Source organism: Pleurodeles waltl, chromosome 10 (assembly GCF_031143425.1).
Source record: "Pleurodeles waltl isolate 20211129_DDA chromosome 10, aPleWal1.hap1.20221129, whole genome shotgun sequence".
Lineage (NCBI taxonomy): Eukaryota > Metazoa > Chordata > Amphibia > Caudata > Salamandridae > Pleurodeles > Pleurodeles waltl.
Window position 1 is genome coordinate 2,347,671 of NC_090449.1, and position 7,601 is coordinate 2,355,271.

Sequence of the window (7,601 nt, forward strand, 5' to 3'; positions counted from 1 at the left end):
CTTACTTTGAAATAACACATACAGAGCCAACTTCCTACATTGGTGGATCAGCGGTGGGGTACAAGACTTTGCATTTGCTGGACTACTCAGCCAATACCTGATCACACGACAAATTCCAAAATTGTCATTAGAAATTGATTTTTGCAATTTGAAAAGTTTTCTAAATTCTTAAAAGACCTGCTAGGGCCTTGTGTTAGATCCTGTTTAGCATTTCTTTTAGAGTTTAAAAGTTTGTAAAAGTTTGAATTAGATTCTAGAACCAGTTTTAGATTCTTAAAAAGTATTCCAACTTTTAGAAGCAAAATGTCTAGCACAGATGTGGCTGTGGTGGAACTCGACACCACACCTTACCTCCATCTACAGATGAGAGAGCTAAGGTCACTCTGTAAACTAAAGAAAATAGCAATGGGCCCCAAACCTACCAAAGTACAGCTCCAGGAGCTTTTGGCAGAGTTTGAAAAGGCCAACCCCTCTGAGGGTGGCAACTCAGAGGATGAAGATAGTGACTTGGAGGGAAATTCCCCCCCTCCACTCCTACTTAGGGAGAGCAGGGCTACTCAAGCCCTGACTCCACAAATAATAGTCAGAGATACTGGTTCCCTCACAGGAGGGACCAACAACTCTGAAAACACTGAGGATAACCCCAGTGAAGAGGACATCCAGTTAGCAGGATGGCCAAAAGATTGGCTTTGGAAAGACCGATCGTAGCCATAGAGAGGGAAAGACAAGAGATGGGCCTAGGACCCATCAATGGTGGCAGCAACATAAATAGGGTCAGAGATTCTCCTGACATGTTGAAAATCCCTAAAGGGATTGTAACTAAATATGAAGATGGTGATGACATCACCAAATGGTTCACAGCTTTTGAGAGGGCTTGTGTAACCAGAAAAGTGAACAGATCTCACTGGGGTGCTCTCCTTTGGGAAATGTTCACAGGAAAGTGTAGGGATAGACTCCTCACACTCTCTGGAAAAGATGCAGAATCTTATGACCTCATGAAGGGTACCCTGATTGAGGGCTTTGGATTCTCCACTGAGGAGTATAGGATTAGATTCATGGGGGCTCAAAAATCCTCGAGCCAAACCTGGGTTGACTTTGTAGACTACTCAGTAAAAACACTAGATGGTTGGATTCAAGGCAGTGGTGTAAGTAATTATGATGGGCTGTACAATTTATTTGTGAAAGAACACCTGTTAAGTAATTGTTTCAATGATAAACTGCATCAGCATCTGGTAGACCTAGGACCAATTTCTCCCCAAGAATTGGGAAACAAGGCGGACCATTGGGTCAAGACAAGGGTGTCCAAAACTTCCACAGGGGGTGACCAAAAGAAAGGGGTCACAAAACCTCCCCAGGGGAAAGGTGGTGAGACAGCCAAAACTAAAAATAGTAAAGAGTCTTCTACAGGCCCCCAAAAACCTGCACAGGAGGGTGGGCCCAGAGCCTCTTCACAAAACAATCCTGGGTACAAGGGTAAAAACTTTGATCCCAAAAAGGCCTGGTGTCGAAACTGTAGTCAGTCTGGACACCAAACTGGAGACAAGGCCTGTCCCAAGAAAAGTTCCACTCCAAACTCCAATCCAGGTAACACTGGAATGGCTAGTCTCCAAGTGGGATCAACAGTGTGCCCAGAGCAAATCAGGGTCCACACTGAAGCTACTCTAGTCTCTGAGGGTGGGGTGGATTTAGCCACACTAGCTGCCTGGCCGCCTAACATGCAAAAATACAGGCAGCAGCTCTTTATTAATGGGACAAGTGTAGAGGGCCTGAGGGATACAGGTGCCAGTGTCACCATGGTGACAGAGAAACTGGTTTCCCCTGGCCAATACCTGACTGGAAAAACTTATACAGTCACCAATGCTGACAATCAAACTAAAGCACATCCCATGGCAATGGTAACTTTAGAATGGGGAGGGGTCAATGGCCTGAAACAGGTGGTGGTCTCCTCAAACATCCCAGTAGACTGTCTGCTTGGAAATGACCTGGAGTCCTCAGCATGGGCTGAGGTAGAACTAAAAACCCATGCAGCCATGCTGGGTATCCCTGAACTGGTGTGTGTAAAAACAAGAGCACAATGCAAGGCACAGGGTGAAAAAGTAGAGCTGGAGTCTGGAAAAATGGCCCAGCCTACCAAGAGAAAAGGAAAGTCAGTTGGGAAACCAACTGCAACACAGTCAGAAAAAGAGAACCTCTCTTCTCAGGAAGAAGTTCTGCCCTCTGAGGGAACTGAGCCTTTGGAGCTTGAACCTTATCAGGTTGAGCTCTTAGGCCCAGGGGGACCCTCAAGAGAAGAGCTGTGTAAGGGACAAGAAACCTGTCCCTCTCTTGAGGGCCTTAGGCAGCAAGCTGCTGAAGAGTCCAAGGGCAAGAAAAATGGAACACATAGGGTCTATTGGGAAGATGGACTCCTGTACACTGAGGCCAGAGACCCCAAACCTGGTGCCACTAGGAGAGTGGTAGTGCCTCAGTCGTTCAGAGAGTTTATTCTGACCTTAGCCCATGATATTCCCCTTGCTGGGCATTTGGGACAAACCAAGACGTGGGAGAGGTTAGTCAACCACTTCTACTGGCCCAATATGTCCCAGAAGGTTAAGGAGTTTTGCCTCTCCTGCCCCACCTGTCAATCCAGTGGTAAGACAGGTGGGCATCCAAAGGCCCCCCCTCATTCCACTTCCAGTGGTGGGGGTCCCCTTTGAAAGAGTGGGTGTGGACATAGTTGGTCCACTAGAACCTCCCACAGCCTCAGGAAATATGTATATCCTAGTAGTAGTGGATCATGCTACTAGGTATCCTGAAGCTATTCCCCTTAGGTCGACTACTGCCCCTGCAGTAGCCAAGGCCCTCATTGGTATCTTTACCAGAGTGGGTTTCCCTAAGGAGGTGGTGTCTGACAGAGGTACCAACTTCATGTCAGCATACCTAAAACACATGTGGAATGAGTGTGGAGTGACTTACAAATTCACTACACCATACCATCCACAAACTAATGGCTTAGTTGAGAGATTCAACAAGACATTAAAAGGCATGATCATGGGGCTCCCAGAAAAACTCAAAAGGAGATGGGACGTCCTCTTGCCATGTCTGCTTTTTGCTTACAGAGAGGTGCCACAGAAGGGAGTAGGATTCTCACCCTTTGAACTTCTGTTTGGTCACCCTGTAAGGGGACCACTTGCTCTTGTTAAAGAAGGCTGGGAGAGACCTCTTCATGAGCCTAAACAAGACATAGTGGACTATGTACTTGGCCTTCGCTCTAGAATGGCAGAGTACATGGAAAAGGCAACCAAAAACCTTGAGGCCAGCCAACAGCTCCAGAAGTTTTGGTATGACCAAAAGGCTGCACTGGTTGAGTTCCAACCAGGGCAGAAAGTCTGGGTTCTGGAGCCTGTGGCTCCCAGGGCACTCCAGGACAAATGGAGTGGCCCTTACCCAGTGCTAGAAAGGAAGAGTCAGGTCACCTACCTGGTGGACCTGGGCACAAGCAGGAGCCCCAAGAGGGTGATCCATGTGAACCGCCTTAAGCTCTTCCATGACAGGGCTGATGTAAATCTGTTGATGGTAACAGATGAGGATCAGGAGGCAGAGAGTGAACCTCTCCCTGATCTTCTGTCATCTGACCCAAAAGATGGCTCAGTAGATGGAGTGATCTACTCAGACACCCTCTCTGGCCAATAGCAAGCTGATTGTAGGAGAGTCCTACAACAGTTTCCTGAACTCTTCTCCCTAACCCCTGGTCAGACACACCTGTGTACCCATGATGTGGACACAGGAGACAGCATGCCTGTCAAAAACAAAATTTTTAGACAGTCTGACCATGTTAAGGAAAGCATCAAGGTGGAAGTCCACAAGATGCTGGAATTGGGAGTAATTGAGCGCTCTGACAGCCCCTGGGCTAGCCCAGTGGTCTTAGTCCCCAAACCTCACACCAAAGATGGAAAGAAAGAGATGAGGTTTTGTGTGGACTACAGAGGGCTCAATTCTGTCACCAAGACAGATGCTCATCCAATTCCTAGAGCTGATGAGCTCATAGATAAATTAGGTGCTGCCAAATTCTTAAGTACCTTTGACTTGACAGCAGGGTACTGGCAAATAAAAATGGCACCTGGAGCAAAAGAGAAAACAGCATTCTCCACACCTGATGGGCATTATCAGTTTACTGTTATGCCCTTTGGTTTAAAGAATGCCCCTGCCACCTTCCAAAGGTTGGTAAATCAAGTCCTTGCTGGCTTGGAGTCCTTTAGCACAGCTTATCTTGATGATATTGCTGTCTTTAGCTCCACCTGGCAGGATCACCTGGTCCACCTGAAGAAGGTTTTGAAGGCTCTGCAATCTGCAGGCCTCTCTATCAAGGCATCCAAATGCCAGATAGGGCAGGGAACTGTGGTTTACTTGGGCCACCTTGTAGGTGGAGGCCAAGTTCAGCCACTCCAACCCAAGATCCAGACTATTCCGGACTGGGTAGCTCCAAAAACCCCGACTCAAGTCAGGGCATTCCTTGGCTTGACTGGGTATTACAGGAGGTTTGTGAAGGGATATGGATCCATTGTGACAGCCCTCACTGAACTCACCTCCAAGAAAATGCCCAAGAAAGTGAACTGGACTGTGGAATGCCAACAGGCCTTTGACACCCTGAAACAAGCAATGTGCTCAGCACCAGTTCTAAACGCTCCAGATTATTCTAAGCAGTTCATTGTGCAGACAGATGCCTCTGAACATGGGATAGGGGCAGTTTTGTCCCAAACAAATGATGATGGCCTTGACCAGCCTGTTGCTTTCATTAGCAGGAGGTTACTCCCCAGGGAGCAGCGTTGGAGTGCCATTGAGAGGGAGGCCTTTGCTGTGGTTTGGTCCCTGAAGAAGCTGAGACCATACCTCTTTGGGACTCACTTCCTAGTTCAAACTGACCACAGACCTCTCAAATGGCTGATGCAAATGAAAGGTGAAAATCCTAAACTGTTGAGGTGGTCCATCTCCCTACAGGGAATGGACTTTATAGTGGAACACAGATCTGGGACTGCCCATGCCAATGCAGATGGCCTTTCCAGGTTCTTCCACTTAGAAAATGAAGACTCTCTTGGGAAAGGTTAGTCTCATCCTCTTTCGTTTGGGGGGGGTTGTGTAAGGAAATGCCTCCTTGGCATGGTTGCCCCCTGACTTTTTGCCTTTGCTGATGCTATGTTTACAATTGAAAGTGTGCTGAGGCCTGCTAACCAGGCCCCAGCACCAGTGTTCTTTCCCTAACCTGTACTTTTGTATCCACAATTGGCAGACCCTGGCATCCAGATAAGTCCCTTGTAACTGGTACTTCTAGTACCAAGGGCCCTGATGCCAAGGAAGGTCTCTAAGGGCTGCAGCATGTCTTATGCCACCCTGGAGACCTCTCACTCAGCACAGACACACTGCTTGCCAGCTTGTGTGTGCTAGTAAGAACAAAACGAGTAAGTCGACATGGCACTCCCCTCAGGGTGCCATGCCAGCCTCTCACTGCCTATGCAAGTATAGGTCAGTCACCCCTCTAGCAGGCCTTACAGCCCTAAGGCAGGGTGCACTATACCATAGGTGAGGGTACCAGTGCATGAGCATGGTACCCCTACAGTGTCTAAACAAAACCTTAGACATTGTAAGTGCAGGGTAGCCATAAGAGTATATGGTCTGGGAGTCTGTCAAACACGAACTCCACAGCACCATAATGGCTACACTGAAAACTGGGAAGTTTGGTATCAAACTTCCCAGCACAATAAATGCCCACTGATGCCAGTGTACATTTTATTGCAAAATACACCCCAGAGGGCACCTTAGAGGTGCCCCCTGAAACTTAACCGACTGTCTGTGTAGGCTGACTAGTTCCAGCAGCCTGCCACACTAGAGACATGTTGCTGGCCCCATGGGGAGAGTGCCTTTGTCACTCTGAGGCCAGTAACAAAGCCTGCACTGGGTGGAGATGCTAACACCTCCCCCAGGCAGGAGCTGTAACACCTGGCGGTGAGCCTCAAAGGCTCACCCCTTTGTCACAGCACCGCAGGACACTCCAGCTAGTGGAGTTGCCCGCCCCCTCCGGCCCGGCCCCCACTTTTGGCGGCAAGGCCGGAGAAAATAATGAGAATAACAAGGAGGAGTCACTGGCCAGTCAGGACAGCCCCTAAGGTGTCCTGAGCTGAGGTGACTCTAACTTTTAGAAATCCTCCATCTTGCAGATGGAGGATTCCCCCAATAGGGTTAGGATTGTGACCCCCTCCCCTTGGGAGGAGGCACAAAGAGGGTGTACCCACCCTCAGGGCTAGTAGCCATTGGCTACTAACCCCCCAGACCTAAACACGCCCTTAAATTTAGTATTTAAGGGCTACCCTGAACCCTAGAAAATTAGATTCCTGCAACAACAAGAAGAAGGACTGCCCAGCTGAAAACCCCTGCAGAGGAAGACCAGAAGACAACAACTGCCTTGGCTCCAGAAACTCACCGGCCTGTCTCCTGCCTTCCAAAGAACTCTGCTCCAGCGACGCCTTCCAAAGGGACCAGCGACCTCTGAATCCTCTGAGGACTGCCCTGCTTCGACGACGACAAGAAACTCCTGAGGACAGCGGACCTGCTCCAAAAAGACTGCAACTTTGTTTCAAGAAGCAGCTTTAAAGAACCCTGCAACTCCCCGCAAGAAGCGTGAGACTTGCAACACTGCACCCGGCGACCCCGACTCGGCTGGTGGAGAACCAACACCTCAGGGAGGACCCCCGGACTACTCTACGACTGTGAGTACCAAAACCTGTCCCCCCTGAGCCCCCACAGCGCCGCCTGCAGAGGGAATCCCGAGGCTTCCCCTGACCGCGACTCTCTGAAACCTAAGTCCCGACGCCTGGAAAAGACCCTGCACCCGCAGCCCCCAGGACCTGAAGGACCGGACTTTCACTGGAGAAGTGACCCCCAGGAGTCCCTCTCCCTTGCCCAAGTGGAGGTTTCCCCGAGGAAGCCCCCCTTGCCTGCCTGCAGCGCTGAAGAGATCCCTTGATCTCTCATTGACTAACATTGCAAACCCGATGCTGGTTTCTACACTGCACCCGGCCGCCCCCGCGCTGCTGAGGGTGAAATTTCTGTGTGGGCTTGTGTCCCCCCCGGTGCCCTACAACACCCCCCTGGTCTGCCCTCCGAAGACGCAGGTACTTACCTGCAAGCAGACCGGAACCGGGGCACCCCCTTCTCTCCATTCTAGCCTATGCGTTTTGGGCACCACTTTGAACTCTGCACCTGACCGGCTCTGAGCTGCTGGTGTGGTGACTTTGGGGTTGCTCTGAACCCCCAACGGTGGGCTACCTTGGACCAAGAACTGAACCCTGTAAGTGTCTTACTTACCTGGTAAAACTAACAAAAACTTACCTCCCCCAGGAACTGTGAAAATTGCACTAAGTGTCCACTTTTAAAGTAGCTATTTGTCAATAACTTGAAAAGTATACATGCAATTGAAATGATTCAAAGTTCCTAATGTACTTACCTGCAATACCTTTCAAACAAGATATTACATGTTAAATTTGAACCTGTGGTTCTTAAAATAAACTAAGAAAATATATTTTTCTATAACAAAACCTATTGGCTGGATTTGTCTCTGAGTGTGTGTA